The following is a 19,275-nucleotide window of genomic DNA, read 5'->3' on the forward strand; positions in this document are numbered from 1 at the left end:
ATATAACTGAATCACTTTGCTGTATACGTGAAACTAACACAATATTGTAAATCAACTATATTTCTATTTAAAAAAAGCAAAACAACACCATCCTATAAACAGCCTTCTCTATCACTCCTTATCCTTATGCTGCTATGTTTTCTTTATGACACTATTACCAGAAGATATCATATACACTTGTACTGGCATATTATCTCTCTCTCCCTTTCTCTAAAGTGCAAACTCCAAAAGGGCAGGGATTTTACGTTGCTTTGATACTGCTGTATCTCCAGTGTCTGGCATGTAGCACACACCTTATAAATATTTCTTAAATACTTGCCTGGCATGTAGGACACACCTTATAAATATTTCTTAAATACATGAATGATTAATTGTGACATTGCTATACCTGGCTTCTTTGTCCTATGAAATATTGGTGAAGGCATTTTTTTTTTTTTAAATACTTTTTTTTTTTTTTTTGGTGGTACGCGGGCCTCTCACTGTTGTGGCCTCTCCCGTTGCGGAGCACAGGCTCCGGACGCGCAGGCTCAGCGGCCATGGCTCACGGGCCTAGCCGCTCCGCGGCATGTGGGATCTTCCCGGACCGGGGCACGAACCCGCGTCCCCTGCATCGGCAGGCGGACTCTCAACCACTGCGCCACCAGGGAAGCCCGAAGGCATTTTTTAAAATGTAACATTTATGGTTTATTTTCATGAATATAAAAGTAGTAAGTTCATGTTAGAACTGAAAAAATTCAGGGAAGCACAAAGAAAGAAGATCACTAGTAACCCCACTATACATTTTCATCTACAATTTCTGGTGTTTCCCCTCCTCGCCACCCCCCCCGCCACTTTCTGTATTTAAATAAATGAGATTACAGTCCAATTTCTGAGTTGCTTTTTTGGAATCTGAATATATTGAGAACACTTCCGCAAGTTATTTGATATTTTTCTATGGTACTAGTTTTTTGTTTTTTTGTTTTTTTGTTTTTCGATATGCGGGCCTCTCACTGTTGTGGCCTCTCCCTTTGCAGAGCACAGGCTCCGGACGCGCAGGCTCAGCGGCCATGGCTCACGGGCCCAGCAGCTCCGCGGCATGTGGGATCTTCCCGGACCGGGGCACGAACCCGTGTCCCCTGCATCGGCAGGCGGACTCTCAACCACTGCGCCACCAGGGAAGCCCGGTACTAGTTTATTGATTGCATAGTAGTACGTTATAAGAATGGAATAATTTATTAAACTATGACTCTCCTTTTTGGAATTTAGGTTGTTAACAAATTTTCACAACAGAAAACAATGTCGTCATAGGAAGATCTTTTGATGTATCTACAATAGTGCATTTCTGAATCTTAAGCATCAGTCTGGGCTTGCATAGGAGGTGATGGTAAGCCATTTCAACAAGAAATGGAAGCTATAATGCATTATTGTTAGCAAATCTTCACACCTTGCAAGTGGAGTTAACGTTGGTTGATATGGATTTAGATATTTGTTTTTTAAAATTATTTTTTGATTTTTGGCTGCATTGGGTCTTCGTTGCTGTATGTGGGCTTTCTGTAGTTGTGGCGAGCGGGGTCTACTCTTCATTGCAGTGTGCGGGCTTCTCATTGCGGTGGCTTCTCTTGTTGCGGAGCATGGGCTCTAGGTGTGCGGGCTTCAGTAGCTGTGGCACGTGGGCTCAGTAGTTGTGGCCACCGGGCTCTAGAGCACAGGCTTAGTAGTTGTGGCGCACGGGCTTAGTTGCTCCACGGCATGTGGGATCTTCTTGGACCGGGAATAGAACCCCTGTCCCCTGCATTGGCAGGCAGATTCTTAACCACTGTGCCACCAGGGAAGTCCCATATACATATTTCTTAGTTCCCGAGATCTTGTATCTAAAGACTTCTTGTGTTACCACTTACAAGGTTCATGAAAGATGTTTAAGATGTGATGTATTTCTGTTATCTCATTAATTAACTTCTGCTTTTATCTTTATGAATTCCATACTTTTGTACTCCTCAGTTTTATTCTGCATCACCTCTTTTAAATTCCTTTGAGTATTTTCTTCATCTGTTTTCATTTATTGTTTAATAATGAATGTATTTAAGTATAAGAAGTTAGAGTTCTCTAAGTTCAGTTCACCATATGAACAGCATAACATTTGATAAAGAGTATCTGCATTGTCACTATTTTAATATAAAAATGTAACTGAAATTTAAAATTTTTTACCTAAGAGTTTTTCAGGGCAATTAAAAATTACATATGTACTTACATACACAAACAACATATATGTGTGTGTGTATATATATATATATATATATATATATATATATGGTCTTTTCTTTCTAATTTCTATTTCTATTGTTTGGGATTAGAAACTGTCAGAAGAACACAACATGAGTTCTACCTCCTTAATATATTTCAAAGTGCACAATAGCATATTGTTAACAAGGGGCACTATGTTACACCACAGATCTCTAGAACTCATTCCTCTTGTATGACTAACTTCTTACCTGTTGAACAACAACCCACCATTTCCCCCTCCCTCCCTCCCGAAGAAGCCACATGTATAAGAGGGCAGGGCCTCTAGGAAGTTGGATCCCTGAATGACTGTGTGGAGCAGACCCAGCCCCACCTACTCATCACTATCTTCTGACTCAAGTTAGACTATTGTGTGAGGAAAGAAAAAACTTCCATTACGTTAACTGAAATGTTAGGGTTTATTTGCTTCAGCAGTTAATATCCTTGAACCAATATACACTTTCCTCCTTCTACACCCTTGCTTCTCAATTATTTCTGGATATATTTTCTGGATATAGTTGCTGGATCTGGATAGTCATAGAGTGACACGGAGCAGAGGATGAGGACGGCAAGCCGTGGAAAAGTGTGTGGGAATTCTGCAGGTAGGATGATGGTGCCTAGATGACCTCTCAAATCACCACCCTGAGGGTAGGGACACAAAGTCCCGTTTTCTAGTTTGAACAGCCCAGGAAGGTTTTGAGTAATGCAGTAGGCACAGTTATGAAGTATCTTCTTTAAGTATCAAAAAATACATAAATATATATACACACACATATATATAAAACTTTTAGAGTAATAAGAAAATAATGGCCTCATTTACTGAGCACTTACTATGTGCCAGGCACTTTAGAGGGCTTCTGCTTCATGAAGTGAAGACTGAGGATGCAATGTGGCCAGGAATGCCTTGGTACATTTTATCAATGTGACTTTATCATCACTGTTGGTAATGGGAACTCTGCCCTCATTCAGTGTGTGTTTTCTGCCAATCCTTGGTTTTTGGTGATTCAAGAGTTTTAATTTTTTAGTGTTGAAACAAGACATCTCTTGAAGTGTGTGGCCCACTCCAGAGATGTGCTCCTTCCCCAGGACCCTCCTCTTTGGACTCCAGGGTCCATCAGCCGGGGAAGAACTAGATGGTTCAAATCAGATGGATCAAATAGGATACCCCTCGAAAGACAAGATCAACCTCTGAGGGTAAGACAACAATCGATAATTCAGGAATATCTTTTCAGCAAGTGAAATGTTGTTTAGATTATCTTTATCATCTGATATTTAAATAACAGCAATGGTAATACATTATTTATGAGTAATGTTGGACAGATTACAAATAGCTTTATTGTAAACTATCTCATTTGTCAAAAATCATTCACTATATATTCAGGAAAAATACAAGGAAAAGCAAATTATAGTGTACTGGCCTAGAAAAAAGTCAAAGAAAAAATTTAGATTCCTATAACAAAAGAAACCAACACTAATAGATGTATTTTGCATTTAGTCCACCTAAAAGGTACCCCTTAAAAAATATAATTTCTGTTGTATTTTTAGGTTTAATTACATTTTTAGGTGCAGTAGTGTGGGAAAGTGCTCAAAGTATTCTCTCTGCTTCTACTCTTTCCCCTTCAACCCAGCCTCTATACTGCAGTCCGAGTGGTCTGTTTAAAATGTAAATAAGACCAGGTCAACGCCCTGCTTAAAACCTCTCAGTGGCTTTTTCCTTTTACCTGAAGTAAAATCCAAATCTTTTTTATCTGAATGATCAGGATGCTGGCTTCTCTCCAACTTCTTGTCATTCCACCCTTTTCTCTGCTCCCAAGAATTTTGTTCAGCCACACCAGGCCTTCCTTTAGTTGCTCAAACACACTGAATTATTTCTGACCTCATAACCCTTTGCCCAGGCTGATCCCTCAACACTGAAGCCCTTCTCTGCCGACTTGAAATGGCCAAACCCATCTCATGTTAACATCACCTCTCGATATTAGGCATTCTGTGAGCTCCTGTAGGTAAATTAGGTGCCCATTGCCAGATTTTCAGTTACAGTGACATATCTTACACAGCACCGTGCCACATGGGAAGCATTACCTGATCAGTAGACTATATTGTCCCACTAGACCAGGATGTGTGGGCAGTGACAGTATCTGTCTCACTCAGTGCCATGGCCACAGCATTGAGCACAGTGCAGGCCCACAGTAGATGCTCGATAATATTATGTTTTTCAATTGTGGTAAAATACACCTAACATAACCTTTATCATCTTCACCACTTTTCCGTGTGCAGTCGAGCGGCATTAAGTACATTCACATTATTGTATTATCATCACCACCATCCATCCACTGAACTCTTTTCATCTTGCAGGTGTGCTCAATAATGTTTGTACGAAGAAGAGATGAGAGGTCCTTGGTCCCGTTTGTAAAGTGAAGAATCCTTTGCCATGGAAAATAATCTGTCTCCCAATTTAACCATTAGAGAAGTTCAGACTTTAACATATTTGATTTTTATAAATAAGGTAAGTGATGGACACAAAAGAGCTCTAGAAATACTTGAAGACATGGGCTTGGGAGAATGAAGTATTGAATAATACCGATAGATCTAAGTGAAAAGGCTGAAAAAAAGTGAGTAAGAAAGGAGGTAAATAACACAGAAATAGGATGTACATTTAAACTAGCTTTAGCCTCTGGGTACAGTAAGATCTTTTACAGATGAATGCTCGTGTAGATGGTGCATTTCCTTCTAACATGGGCTCTCAGAGGAGTGTGTGGCCATTTGATTATATAAAAAAGGAATTGGAAGACAAGAAACCACCCAAGAGGTGGCTTGTATCTGGGAGGAATCATTTAGGTTTGATTCCTATGAGGTACTTCCAAAGCTACGAGACTTAAAACTCACTAATTGACTTGGAACTCTTGTTGTCAGACAAAATCCTGGGGTGTGTGTGTGTGTGTGTGTGTGTGTGTGTGTGTGTGTGTGTGTGTTCAGAGTATTCTGCTAGGAGTTTGGGGGCTTGTGGAGGAGGAAAACATGTATCTATCCTAAAAAGAAGATTTTCAATGTAATAAAACAGAAAAGAGTCAAAGCAAATTAGAGGCTGTAGAGCAGATATGTACAGATAATTATATACTTATGGGGTGTACATAATCACTAATTAAAATAAGAGCTGAGGGAGACTGAAGTAATGTGGTCTAACCACAGGCAGGTCTAATGGAAGACTGTCTCCCAAAACACAGTGATTTAATGTCTATATAAACACTTTTCTGAACTAAGACAATTAGCATGAATGTAACTCAAATCTACATAAGTTACAAGTGAATCCTTCAGAACTAACATTAAGCTCATATAAATCATTACATCTGAAATACTTCCTAACAAAGAATTCTTACAAGAGACCTTTAGGAAGGTGACCAGGTATTCAGCCAGGTCAGTTTTTTAGCCTTTGAAGGATTTACCATTCCTTAAATCAAAACCTAACCATAAATGGAAATTAAAGACAAGCTCCTCCCAACCCAAAAGAAGCACTAAAAGTAAATGAACCGGCTGTACATCTCTAGGAGGTGTGTTCTCAAGGTGAGCATTTCTCATGACAAGATACTTTCAGAAGGCAGCGCGGTCCTGAAGTGCTGAGCTCGGCAGAACTTGTCTGTTCCCATCAGTTAGCACAGCATCATCTGGCTACTGCTCTGCGTATTGATGTTGTGTAAACGCGCTTATGTAAGGAAAGGAGAAACAAATATACAACCAATGCAGCGCTGGCTACTAGTATGCATGTTTTGGATTGTGCTTTATATACAACACAAAATCCTCCCTCAATAAATTTGTACAATAAGTTGCAAGCTCTTTAGAGAGCAGCATCAAAATACACAATATGGATATGCATTTATTTCATCTTCTTTAACTGGATCATCACTTCCTATTACAGGGATCCATCTGTGTTCCAACTAGACACTAATGGTGTATGCTAATGGGACACCTGGTTGATTTTTTTTTTTTTTTGCCTCTAAAACAAAATTATCTGTGTTTGTGTGAAAGCCGTGACTTCTCTTTATTAGCATCACAGTTGGAGTTGATTGTCCGAAGTAGCCCCCTTCTGTAGTCTCTTCTCCCCAGAAATGTCCAGACACATCCTGGTTGCTATTACGAACCTTGGCTCTAGGTTTGAATCTAGGCTGTACCTCTTATTAACTGTGCAACTTTGAATAAGTTACTTAATAAGTTTTCTCATTAGTAAAATGTGGATAACAGTGCCTATCTCAAAAAACTGTTTAGCAAATGAAAGGAGATAATGCACAAGCATGTGGCACATAGTAGCTAATAAATGGCAGCCACTATGATAATGGACCACCCGATTGCATTTGATGATGTGCAAGCAAGGCTGTGTGGTCCACTTAGGGGAGCACTCTGAAGGTACCCGTCACAAACACGAGCAGAGGCAGCCACCCAACCACAGTGCTGCCTTCAGGAGGTCAAAGGCCTCCTGTCGTGGTCCGAGCACGGGTTGGAAAAGAATTTCCCGACACAAGGCACAAAGTAAGGGAGATAGAGTTTATTAAAGAGAAGGGTCACTGAAAGAACAGCGGGCTGACTTCCTGGTAGCCAGGGAAAGTCGACAATGAGCATGGGTTGCTTGTCTATTTTTACAGCCAGGGAACCTGTAAGTCATCTGCTGACTGGGCAGAGTGTGTATACTTTCAGTGTGCTGAGCGGGAGAAAAACACGGCAAATGTCTTTCCTTATATGGGATGGGAAAGGGACAGGGCATGCTACTTGGGAGGGCTCTGGGACATTGCAGTGGTCACAGTGTGACAGAGTGATAGGAGCCCTGTAACTCTTTGTTCAGGCAATATCGTCCCTTTGAGTTTATCTTGTTCTTTGTCCTTGGAGCACACCACATTCCCCCCTCTCTTTATTTACAGGGCCAATTCTTTGGCCCTATTGGATACCCTGCTCATGTCTACCTACCTGCCTAGCTCCTTCTCTGGCATTCAGGAACCCTTTTTGTAAGGAGAAGGGGCGACAATCTCTCTGGCTGCTTCCTGCTGGGCAGGGGTGTCGTAGGGGCCCTGGGTCCCAATGCCCATTCTCTGTCAGGGTATATTTACAGAGGGGATGAGAGCCCACAGAATGATAAGGCGGCTTGTTCCAATGTAGTCCATGTGCCAACTGGCTGGTACCCTTGTTATAGCACCAACTGGAATTAAATCTTTTGAACCTGTTGGGAGATGAACTTAGACAATGTGTTAATAATGCAGGGGTCAAACAACGAAACAAAGGCTATCAGGATTAATGGTCCCAACAAGGGCAATAGCCATGTCCATATCTGGATCCCCAGAGAGGAGACGAGGCTAGAAAGCCAGCTGGGGCCCTGTCCTGCTCTCTCTTTTAAATCTTCTATTAATTTGATGTTTTTCTTTAGAATCTGAAGGTCTTCTTCAATGTGGCCGGAGGTATTAATATAGAAGCAGCATGTCTCATTTAGTAGGGCAGAGACACCCCCCACCTCAGCTGTTATAACATTAAGGGCCCTCCTATTTTGTAAAACCCCCTCAGCCAGAGAGCCTAGGGCTGACTGCTGTTCCTCCGTGGCTGCTACCATAGCCTTCCAAGGTTCCTGGACCGTGATGGTGAGATGGAGAACACTCCTCTCTAAGGGGTATGCCTGCAAACCAGAAGAGCCCTCTAAAGACGCTATGTATTATTTTGGGGCAATCAAGAATTGGGTTATCATAAGCATGTCCCCCTTAATCAGTGGTTTGTTTTTGTCTCTCCCGGGCAGGTCTTAAGGCCTCCTCGAGGAAGGACGCAAGGTTGGGAATGCCTCCTGAGGAAGCTAAATCCTTTGTAGTCTTAATGGTAGCCTCTGGGACCGCAGCAATAATTGTGCAGGAGCCCCTCCAAAGTGTGGGAAGATCCAGATGGACCCCGTTACCACATAGAGATGAAAATCCAGTGCCCCTTAAGGATTCCCCTGCTGTGGGTCCCCAGAGCCAAGCCCTGACCTTTCGGGAGTTTTCCTCTGGAAATAGACTGGGGTCCCATGGCCTAGGGTTATATTGGGCAGGCCAAACTCCGAGGAAGTAATCATCTATACATAAAGGGGAGAATTTGGGCTCTGAGTGGTGATGAGTATGACGGGGGATTGGCATAACAACTTTCTGAGTCTAGCTGAATTATGTTATATTTTGGAGGAGAATCTTGCTGGGAGGTTAAACTAAGTAAGTGTCCGGTGCTCACACTGACCCCCGCGTATTTAGTTCGCAGGGCCGAGCTGTTCATGGGGAGACGGTCTTCGTTAATATATTTATTAGTCGCATCTGTCCTTGAATTTCCCCAACACAAAGTGAAATGACCTTCATGTACATTATATTTATTTTCCTCTGACCAGGGATCCCACTCCAGGCTAGTCTGATTAAAATTGAGGGTGTAGTTACACAGAGAGTCATTAAACCAGCCCCAAATGGGTCCCCAACCATCCGGGTTTTGGAGACAGAGCTGTGCCTCGTCTTGCCCAAGCTTGGGCTAATGCCCATATCCTGTTCTTCTCTTCATGAGTACAACAGGTGGTCAGGACTACACATGAATGTCTCACCAGGTCGGGTCAAAGGCTATAGTGAGGGCCTGAAATTCCTTAATAAAAGTGGTGGGATCCTGACGGAAGGAACCTAACTTGTTTTGAATTTGGGAAATGTCAGACATGGGAAAGGGAACATGGACTCCAATAGTGCCCATGTCTCCATTTACTACTTCCCTTAATGGAAGCATATTAGAATCTGTTTCCTGGCGTTGGGCAGTCCACGACCTTGTGTGGGGAGGGGAGAGGGGGCTTTCTCCCTGATAAGGGGGTGACTGATGGGGAGCTGTGGGTTGAGGGGGGGCAGGGGCTGAAGCAATGAGGGTTGATGGGGTGGGGGACAGGAAAGGTCGAGTAGAGGGTCGTCTAGGAGATCTGATGGAGAGGGAGACAGAGAGGGTCGGGGGGGATAAGGCGGCAACAGAAAGACAGAAAGACACAGGCGGCATGTGTCCGGATTCTGACTAAGGGCCAATCCGGATCTGACAAAGATCCGGATTCTGACTAAGGGCCATAAAGGTCTGGACATAAGGAACCTCTGAGTCCTTTCCTTGTTCCCGGCAAAAGAGATGAAGTTGGAGGATCGTGTTATAATTTAGTGTTCCATTAAGAGGCCATTGTTCTTGGTCCCCCACTTTATACTGGGGCCAAGCTGTGTTACAAAAGAAAATGAGCCTCTTCTTTTTGAGATTTTCAGGGTCAAATTTTTTCCACTTCCTGAGGATACAGCCGAGGGGTGAGTCTGAGGGAGGCTCCCGAGACGAACCAGAACCCATTCTTAGCCTGTACGCCGTAGAATGGGCGTACTGAGGGTCACCGACTGGTGACCTCTCCGTGCGACTGAGGCACAAAATGGGCCGACTGTCCCAACAATCGCATCCGACCGTGAGAGGTGACCCCTGAGCGTGCGACTAAGGCACAAACCGTGCGACTAAGGAACCGTGCAACTCGAGCAAAGAAAGGAAAGAAAAAGATTCCCGGGACCCACCGGGTGGCTCACCGTTTGGCGATTCCCTGAAACGTGAAAGGCACTCCTGGGATGGCTCAGAGGCAACGCCTAGGCTCCTGTAAGTCAATCCGGACCGAGAAAAAGGTGAAAGTAACAGAGGAGACAGGCTGAGGAATCTGCCTCGTAGTCCTGCCAGGAAGGCGGCGGCCAAGGGGAGGGGGCTCAGTGTTCTGCTTGAACCAGTGTGTGCCTCACGGTGCACGGAAGTTGCCTTGCTGGGGGCAGATGCTCTAACAGCCTGGTCTGTTCCGAGACCCCCTTATCCTTCACGGGAATCTTCAAGCGGCAGACGCCCTGATGGCTTTTAAATGCCTGACCCGTGCCCGCACGATACCAATCGGCCCAGTCTGCAGTCAGAAGGAAGACAGAGGGACCCTCACCCGTTCTGGGCGGCAATTACTGGGGCGAAGTGAGCCGTGGGGCCTTCGGAACACACAGAGTCCTCTGTTGTTTCCCCGGCAACTTGCCTGTTCACAGAGGGTCCCACGGAATGAGGAGAGGAGGTGGGGGAGGAGATCCCCCCAGGAGATATTCCTGTATGGGCCACCAAAATGTCGTGGTCCAAGAACGGGTTGGAAAAGAATTTCCAGACACAGGGCAGAATGTAAGGAAGATAGAGTTTATTAAAGAGAAGGGTCGCTGCAAGAACAGCGGGCCGACTTCCTGGTAGCCTGGGAAAGTTGACAGTGAGCATGGGTTGCTTGCCTGTTTTTACAGCCAGGGAACCTGTAAGTCATCTGCTGACTGGGCAGAGTATGTACACTTTCAGTGTGCTGAGTGGGAGAAAAACACGGCAAATGTCTTTCCTTATATGGGATGGGAAAGGGACAGGGCATGCTGCTTGGGAGGGCTCTGGGACATTGCAGTGGTCACATTGTAACAGTGATGGGTCCTGTAACTCTTTGTTCTGGCAATATTGGCCCTTTGAGTTTACCTGTTCTTTGTCCTTGGAGCTCACCACACCTCTCTGCTACTTGCCAGGACTACATTAGTGTGTAACATCATCTTTTTTATTTATCGAGGTATATTGATTTACAATATTATATTAGTTTCAGGTATACAAGTTAGTGATTTGGTATTTTTATAGATTATACTCTGTTTAAAGTTATCATAAAATATTGGCTATATTCCCTGTGCTGTACATTACATCCTTGTATCTTACTTCTTTTATACCTAATAGTTTGTACCTCTTGCCCCTCCCCCCATCCCTCTCCCCTCTCAAACCACTGATTTGTTCTCTGTATCTGTGAGTCTGTTTCTGTTTTGTTATATTCATTCATTTGTTTTATTTTTTAGATTCCACATGTAAGTGTCTTTCTCTGTCTGACTTATTTTGCTGAGGTCCAGGTCCATCCACATGGTTGCAAATGGCAAAATTTCATTCTTTTTTGTGGCCAAGTAATAGTCCATTGTATACACATACCACATCTTCTTTATCCATTCATCTGTGGACGGACACTCAGGTTGCTTCCATATCTTGACTATCGTAAATAATGCTGCTATGAACATTGGGGTGCATGTATCTTTTCGAATTAGTGTTTTCATTTTCTTTAGATAAATACCCAGAAATGGAATTACTGGATCATATGGTAGTTCTATTTTTAATTTTTCTTTATGCACCCTGCACTGGACTTCACTGCCTTGGCCCCTGACACTAGGGGAGGAAATCATCCCTAGGTAGAAAGCATGGAGGGTCCCTGTGCCCCTGATTGGCATGTGTACCGTGGGTCAGAACTAACTTGATGATAATACCTCCCCTCTTTCCCCTTCTTTCTCACTCATACCTTTCTCCTAGAGCCCTCTTGTCTGCTGTCCTGCAGGATACCTGGGAGCTTAGCTCTTATATTTGATCAGGTAAACAATGGGAGTTAATCACACTCCTAACCCACACCTAAATAAATTGGTGGGAGGCCTTGTTTCTTGTATTTGTCTAGTTTGCTTCCTGGGAAACAATGGCTCTCTCCTTTATCCAGCACTAACTAATTTCCGGAGTCACTGCTGTTATGATAATCTGTGCTGTCCACGACACTGTATGGCTGGCCAACCACTTACACTTTCACTGCCAGTCTCTCACAAGGACAGGCTATGATAAAAAGAAAATATCCAGGGAGATCACTTTTTCTAGCTGTCCTGTTATTGGTGAAAAAAATACTTGCTTTCCTATGCTTTCTAAAATCACACACAGACTTATTTTATTTAAACATACAGATTTTTTTTTTATTTTAACAAAGATCCTATTTCAGTGGATAAAACATAGTTTAATCGACTCCTGTTCATCCCATTGGAGAGGGAGGGATTCCTGCCCAAGGGTTCCTGGGATAGCCAAACATGACACCAACACTAGACAGATGAGATCCACAGCCGTGCATCACAGCCCAGGAGAGGACACTGCATGCCATGCAGAGCCACCCAGGAACAAAGTGAACCTGTAGTATCAAGAGAGTGAGGTGACATCTGGTTCCTTTGGAGGATGTGATTGGCCTGTTTGAATAATTCTACTAGCTGGCAGGGAACTGAAACTCACTACTCCAGGTTAAGTAGGATCTGCCTTTGGTTTCCTTGATTTGGAGGCTTATTTGGCTGGGACCTCATCCATGGGAGCAGAGTGGGGAGGGGAACTTCCTATTAGGACATTCAGGGCCCTCCCAATCTCACCACATATGAAGGCAACAGAGAATATATCATTTTAATAATTAATCATTAAATTAATTATTAAATTTAACTTAATTTTAAATCTAACACCAGACATGTGAACCTCGTGAACCTCTCATTCTCTTGGTGTATAAAACCAGAGCAGGTAAAAAGACTTTTTCCCCTACAAACTACCCAAGGCTAGGACAAGGCAATACTGTGAGAAAGAAGCAATTATTTGGTATCTTCAGGCAATGAGACATTTTATTTCCTTTCCTGAAATATGTATACCGTTCTACTCCTACCACCTAGCTTCCAGTCATTGATTAAGAGGGGAGGGAGATAAGTTTATCTGTTTCCCAATTTAGATCCCCTCTCAAAACAACAGAATGATTCGTAATTTTCTTATGTACTCTGTAGCCACTGCTTCACAACCTCTCTCCCACCCATTGTTGGAAAACGATTTTCTTTTCTTACATATTTCATGGCACACCTATTTATGTTTATATTATTAATATCTATATTTTTGACAACATTATAAAGCCTTGGAAAGTCAGTGCATGCTCTGTACTTTGCAAAGGTAATTATCAGAAGGATAAGAATAAAGGAGTGGCCTCCACCTGCTTGCCTCTGCCACCTTGGGTTTGACGTCATTAACACCGCTGCCCCTTTGTCAGGCACTGCGGGTGTTGTGATTGGGAGACAGAGTGTGCTTCCATGAACACAGGATGTGCAGGAGGCATATTGGATTCCTTTGCCTTCAGCGTAACAGAGGAGGTGGCCCCAAACACCATGGGAAGGCTCCTGATGCTGACCTGGGGGTGATCCCCATCTCCCTGGAGCTCCGTGGCCTCTGGGCTTGGCCTCAAACACAGGTAAGTCCCTTATGTTCCCCAGCTGGGATGGCCTGGGTTCAACTGTAAGCCTCCACTGATGGTCTTGGGGGCTAAACAAGGTTTTTCCAGTGAGCAGAGCCATCTCCTGCAACTGAAGGGGACACAGCTGAAGGTGAAAAGAGTGGACAGTGTCTAGTTTCAGGTGGCGCTGTTGTGTGTCTTGACTGTGGATGGCTATCTTTACAAACTTCAAGGGAAGCTGCCTGGTTAGCTCCAAGGTCTTTGTAGGCCCGGGCCTCTTTCCCGGGTGTCCCGCCACACCTGGCGCGCCCCTTGCAACTGGTTGGGCCAGGAGCGTAGCATCAGGTTAATGAGAGGCAGGGGCTGGTGGATCCCGGTCACCATTTGCACTTGGCGTGTCCGTGGATCACTTCTCTTTTTGCTGGTCTGGTTGAAGTCGCTCTGAAAGATCAATGCGAACTTGAATTACCACGCGCTCCCTTGTGCAGGTAGTAAGCACGCTCACTGCACGCTGCTTTCCCCTGGGTAAGAAGGCAAGGCAGACGCGCGGATGCGCAGCACGGCCATCATTTATCAAGACAGCTCTGCATGGCTCCGCATCTCGCGGGCCTCCTGTGTTCCGCGGGCCTGGCCGGCAGGGGGCTGAGCCGCAGTCTGCGCAGGCCCCACTTCTGCTCCACAGCCCCCGGGTAGGGGGCGCTCAGAAGGGAAGGGGGCGCAGATCACCCTCCCTTCGGCCCTTTGCAGCCAGCTGGGGAGGAGCCTGGGGTCTGGATGCAGACTGCGTGCATCCGAGGGCACCGAGCCAGATGTGGTGGCGCACTCGGGAGGGCCCTCCCCTAGCCTCGTAGACAGGCCCGTTCACCTTCGCATCCCTTGACCTGAGCCAAGATGCTCAACTGCTCGCCTTCTTCTGAGCCTCCACCTAAACCACCCCGTGGGGCCACCTTTAAGCCTCTGCTGCCATTGTGACCTGGCGCCGTCACACCGCTCTCCGCCCCCAAACCCCGCAACCGCGCTGACACCCTGGGTGGAAGCGCGGTGCGCTTGTGTCGACTCCACCTCCATAGGGAACGGCCCACCCCTCTGGGGGCAGACCCAAGGGGGGTTTCTTAATTACAAAATGAAAAATTTCACATGTGGGCCCAAACTGCTTGGTTTTACGCTGGAAAAGTATGAAAAGGCAGGCGTCTGTTTGTTCAGAAATGACAGCCTCCCTGAGCTGGAAGGGACTTCAGAAGTTATATGTCACAACCCCCTCATCATACACAGAATTGGAGAAACTTTGACCATGGGTGTACACAATCCAGGTGGTTTACCCTCTGGGTAAAAGGGGTTTTGGCCTTATGACACGCAACAGTGTCTTTTAACTCACACCCTTTTGGCCGTTGCAAACTTTTCTTACGTGTTGAGGTGGCTCTATTTTTTCCCCCCAGATAAACACGAAAAAACTTTGATTTTTCATATAAACAATTCCAAGACGTTCTTGAAGCAAGTTGTTTATGTAAACAGATATAGATGAAATCTTCATAAACTCAGTTCTTGCTGGCTGCATTTGAGGTATTTAGTTACATTTGGAGCCAGATAACTTGGCCACATCAAATTGAAGGGAAACAAAAGTGAACTGTTTTGTTACTCAAAATACCCCTTCTGGTTAGAGAGGTTTGATCCAAATCTAGAGAAGCCTGCCTATGGGACAGGCCTTAATTTTTTTACACCAGAGTTGATGTAATAGGGGACAATGATATCTTGATAACTGGATTAATAAATCTTCTAAGGCCAAGGCACTTGTAGAAAAATTATCCTGGTAATAAATGTGCACATGGGAAGCTTTGGTTCCCTCCATGCTGGATGAGAAGTATTGTCACCTTAGACCTGAGTCAGAGATTTCAGGTCCTGAATTTTCACAGACAAAAACCAGAGTCAGGATCAGGTTAAATTAGTGGCCAGAATTCTGGGGGTTCATATGAGTTAATCAGCTAACAGTGGGAAGGGTCATCAAAACTGACACTTGGGGCTTCCCTGGTGGCGCAGTGGTTGAGAGTCCGCCTGCCGAAACAGGGGACACGGGTTCGTGCCCCAGTCCGCGAAGATCCCATGTGCCACGGAGCGGATGGGCCCGTGAGCCATGGCCGCTGGGCCTGCGCGTCCTCCGCAACGGGAGAGGCCACAGCAGTGAGAGGCCCACGTACCGCTAAAAAAAAAAAACAAAAACTGACACTTGTATACTGAAACATATTCCCATACTTCACATTTTACTTAGAGCTCTGGTCAAGGCGTTTCTGATTACAAGGCATTTTATTCAAATTGATCACATGTTTTTGATTTGGTTTCATATGGGAGTTGATGTGATTAACTAAGTAGAGACATAAGAATATGGGAACTAATCCTACTGGGTTAGATCCGTGGACCATTCAGCCCAGTATTCTCTCATCGACAGAAATACCAAAGGATGGATCATAGGAAAGCATTGTCTTCCTTGACTAAATTAAATTTCGGTAGAGTCTGACTTCCTTTAGTAGTATTTTAATGTACCAATTCTTAAACTTGTTCAAAACCCTTTAATAATGCATTTTGTTTATTTTTGTGGTAACTAGTGTTCCATGCTGGATGAAAGAGTTATTCATGTTGTTTATTTATTTCACTTAAGTTTGAAAGAATGTCCGTTCTTACTTAAGTTTGAAAGACTGTCCCTTCATCTAGCTATGTCACAGTTGGAAAAGAAATGGAAAAGAGATGCTTCTCTCTGGTGCAAGGCCCTAAACCAGCCTGGCCTACAGCATGCACTGGACGCTGAATAAAGATGACCTATAACGCGTATCAGTCTGTGTTCCACATCTTCCTCCTCCGCTTTTTTCTCTTAACTTTCTCAACGACTAACCTGGTTGCTTATTCTACCATTATGTCCTTGTTTTGACTCTCTGATCTATGCATGTTCACCTCCTGGTTATGAACTCTTCCATCATCTCTCCTTTTTTTGACACTGACCCTGTAGACTGTCTTGGGACACAGATCATCTGACCTAACCTAGTCACTGGTGTTTTTCTACCTAACATGCATGATTTCCTTCACCAGTTCCAACACCCTCCCCATACAACCAACATACTTCAGTCTTTCAGATGAAATTCTACAAATATTCACTTTATCCAAGTCACTCATTATTTTATGAATTGCAAACTTGAATTCTTATGATTTATCTAGTAACTCAGATTCAAAAAATGTCACATAGGAGCTGAAAATGAGGCAAGCAAAGGTACACTGCATGCCTTTATCGTCTAAACCAGGTGACAGCCCAGTCAAGCTGTACAATCCTGGGAATGTACAAATGAAACAAAACCACGCGGTTGGGGGATAGGAGCAGGGGCTCCTCTGTATTTAATGGGCGTGGCGAGTTGACTGGGGATTTACCAGTTTACCAGATTCCCAGCACATACATGAACTTTCAAGGAGTCAATTCACTTGTTGTTTTTCCTTTTCAAGTAAGGTGATATTACAACTTCTCTTTCTCAAATGTAATTATAATTTTGTCCAGTCCTTTCCTAGGAAATCATGTTATAGGTCCATTCCGCATCATTAAATCCATCGACTTCACTCTCCCCTGTAGCTGTGGCACAAATGGCCAAAGCCATCACAAGCAGAAGCTGAGCATCGAAGCACACATGTGTGTATCCTCTGTGTACCGTCTGTATGGAGCACCAGAGTCCTTTCCTTATTCTTTCATTCAATAGCTTTTCTTATTGAGGACCTATTATGTGTTCTAGACACTGAAAATCCAACAGAGAATAAAGCAGTTTATTATAAAGTTTTCCCTATACAATTTATATTCTTGGGGGAGACAATAAATAAGAAAAAGAAACCATGCAGTATATTAGGGATAAATGCTAAAGATAAAAAACAGGAAAAAGAGATAGGGAGACCAGGCAAGACATCACAGGTGCCATTTGCTCAAAAGTCTAAAGGAAGAGAGAAAGGCAGCCTGGAGGATCTCAAGCAGAAGAGCATCCCTGGCCAGGAGAACAGAGAGGACCAAGGTCCTGCGAGGCCGTTGTGTCTGGAGAAGTGTGAGAAAAGAGAGAGCAAAAGAGCTGGAGGGTAGGATAGACCAAGCACTGACTTCTGGGTCATGGTTGGGACTTTGGATTTTCTTCTGAGTTAAAATGAGAAATAGAGGCTGTGTTTCTAGGAGCATGCTGTTTATGTTTTGAGAAGATAACGCTGCCTGCTGCGCTGATAACAGAATGCAAGGGTGTCATGACAAAAGCAGAGGCCAGTGGCAGCAATCTAGGTGAGAGATGCTGCTAGTGGCTGGGACCAGGGTGGTGGCAGGGGGGGAGTGAGTTGGAGTCAGAGTCTGGATACACTCTGAAGGGAGAACCAAAAGGATTTTCTGGCCCACCATGTGTAAAGTGTGAGAGAAAGAGAGGAGTTGAGGATGACTCCAAGATTTTTTTGACCCACGTAGGCATCCTACCAGGTCTTCTCAAATGTTCAAAGACTTTCTGATTTTCCCAGGAGTTTAGTAAGCATTTCTAAATAATAATAGTAATAATAATGTTAGATCTTATCCAAACGAATAGCGCTTTATAATTTTCAAATTATCAAAGCTTTATTTGCTATGTTAGGCTGTTTGTTTCTTTATAATTTTCAAATTATCAAAGCTTTATTTGCTGTTAGGCTGTTTGTTTCTTTATAATTTTCAAATTATCAAAGCTTTATTTGCTATGTTAGGCTGTTTGTTTCTTTATAATTTTCAAATTATCAAAGCTTTATTTGCTATGTTAGGCTGTTTGTTTCTTATCCAAACGAATAGCGCTTTATAATTTTCAAATTATCAAAGCTTTATTTGCTGTTAGGCTGTTTGTTTCTTTGTTTCCTTGATTTATTTATACATGTACACATATATATATTTGCTGATTATAACTTTTCTCTGTATCTGTTTCCACTTGCAAAATTTTTTCTCTTACCTAAAGAATACCAAGACCCGGGCTTCCCTGGTGGCGCAGTGGTTGAGAGTCCGCCTGCCGATGCAGGGGACACGGGTTCGTGCCCTGGTCCGGGAAGATCTCACATGCCGCGCAGCGGCTGGGCCCGTGAGCCATGGCCGCTGAGCCTGCGCGTCGGAGCCTGTGCTCCGCAACGGGAGAGGCCACAACAGTGAGAGGCCCGCGTACCGCAAAAAAAAAAAAAAAAAAAAAAAAAAAAAATACCAAGACCCATTGCGTTATTTTAGGAGAGATGCTGATAGCTTGAGCCAGGATGATGGTGGGGCTGGCAGGGGTTTGGGGAGCAGCGGGAACAGTGAGAAGGGGTCAGAGTCTGTATATATTCTGAAAGCAGAACTAAAAGGATTCTGTGGCAAGCCCGATGGGACATATGAGAGAAAGGAGAAGTGAAGAATATAAATTGCCCTAGGTGTTAATGGTAAATGTCTTTGTATCACTGATGAGAATGAAGAATATTAGGTGATATCATTACTTTGTGTGTGACTCATTCAGCAATGATTATCTAGTGCCCTCAGTGCTAGAGACACCTCGAAGAACAAGATGGGCAGAAATCCCAGTTCTCAAGGAGCTTACATTTTAGAGGACAGAGACACTTTGTATATATATATATATATATATATATATATGATGTCAGGTGACAGTAAGTGCTAAGGTGAGGGGTCGGGGGACAAGAAAGGAGGAGAGACAATCCAGGAGACTTTATATGTAGTTAATTCTTAGAACTTCTTAACTAATGTATGGGATTTTTTTCCTCTGTCTATTTCTAGTTAACAGCTTGATACTGGGAAATGCATTCATTTTATCAATTTGACTACCAATAAAATAGAATATGGGTCACATAGTATTTCTAGGTTCTTCAGAGTATTAGAAAAGAATTAAGAATGGTGCCCTTGAGCACTTCGACAGTGTTCCCCAAGGGAATAACAGAATGCTTTAATACTGGGTAGTATACTTGGTCAG

At 43.9% G+C, this 19,275-nt stretch overlaps 1 long non-coding RNA gene across 1 annotated transcript; it reads left to right on the top strand.

Moving 5' to 3' along the window:
- Window positions 1–2,778: 2,778 nt before the first annotated feature.
- On the top strand, window positions 2,779–18,480 carry LOC116746735. Its single transcript, XR_004347857.1, has 5 exons — window positions 2,779–2,858; window positions 3,343–3,450; window positions 4,609–4,759; window positions 11,620–11,678; window positions 13,133–18,480. It is a non-coding gene; the product is annotated as an uncharacterized LOC116746735 (long non-coding RNA).
- Window positions 18,481–19,275: the final 795 nt, after the last annotated feature.

This window comes from Phocoena sinus, chromosome 21, assembly GCF_008692025.1.
Source record: "Phocoena sinus isolate mPhoSin1 chromosome 21, mPhoSin1.pri, whole genome shotgun sequence".
NCBI lineage: Eukaryota > Metazoa > Chordata > Mammalia > Artiodactyla > Phocoenidae > Phocoena > Phocoena sinus.